The sequence below is a fragment of the Anneissia japonica genome, unplaced genomic scaffold, assembly GCF_011630105.1.
Source record: "Anneissia japonica isolate Jap-2015-1 unplaced genomic scaffold, ASM1163010v1 scaffold288089_len100474_cov146, whole genome shotgun sequence".
NCBI lineage: Eukaryota > Metazoa > Echinodermata > Crinoidea > Comatulida > Comatulidae > Anneissia > Anneissia japonica.
In genome coordinates this window covers 14,722-15,686 of record NW_022746329.1, presented here as the reverse complement: position 1 = coordinate 15,686, position 965 = coordinate 14,722, and positions in this window count along the sequence as shown.

Sequence of the window (965 nt, the reverse complement as noted above, 5' to 3'; positions counted from 1 at the left end):
GGGGTAGCTGAACGCTTTAGCTATTAGATGTATGTATGTACAGTATGTATGTGTGTGCGTATGTATGGGTGTATGTATGTATATATATATATATATATATATAAATAATAATGGGTTCCAACACAGGAGTTGGTGGATTTTGAATTCCTCCTGAAGTCGAAATTTGTGAGATTCGAATATTGTTATAGTGACTGCATTAAGCTTTCAAAACAAATCTGATAGTACTACGTTGAAAACAAACTGATTAAATATACTTGTACAATGGAGCTTTTATTTAGTATCTGTATTTAATTGAAGAAGAAATATGTGGTAGACACCATTAAAACTAATAACTGATGCCTAGTTGTTGTTGTCAAGTGCAAGTGGATTTGAATATTTATTCATTCATTAAACAACATTTATTTCCGTACAATATTTATAGTAAGTCATTATTATAACAAGAATATATGAAAATAAATTAATAATATGAAAAACGATTAACTAGGATCTTTAATGGCAGATAAAAATATCTTTTCACGTAGGATACTCACAGAAACCACATAATTTAAATAAAAATATTAAAAAGGCAAATTATACGCCATGCTTAAAATATTTGAACCACGCTTCAAAAAAATGTTAATGCAAATGCAAGGTCAATAAACAGACTTAGCGTGTCACTTGATGTGTACTAAAATAGCAATTGTTTGTATCCACCCTTTAGAATTTTGTGCACCACCCTTAAAATTTTGAGGACATTTTCTGAAATTTCTCCATTCTTTAAAAATCCTGGTGAAAGGGTTGCCATGGGGAACATAAGACAACAGGCCCGTAGCCAGGGGGGGTTTTTATGGTTCGGGCGAACCCCTCTTTTCTAGCGAACCCCCCTGTATTCTAGCGAACCCCCTCAAATTTTTGAATGAGTCCCACTCGGAAAGAATGTCTGTTTTTAACTTACCCAGCATTAAATCAAAATTTAGCACCTAATT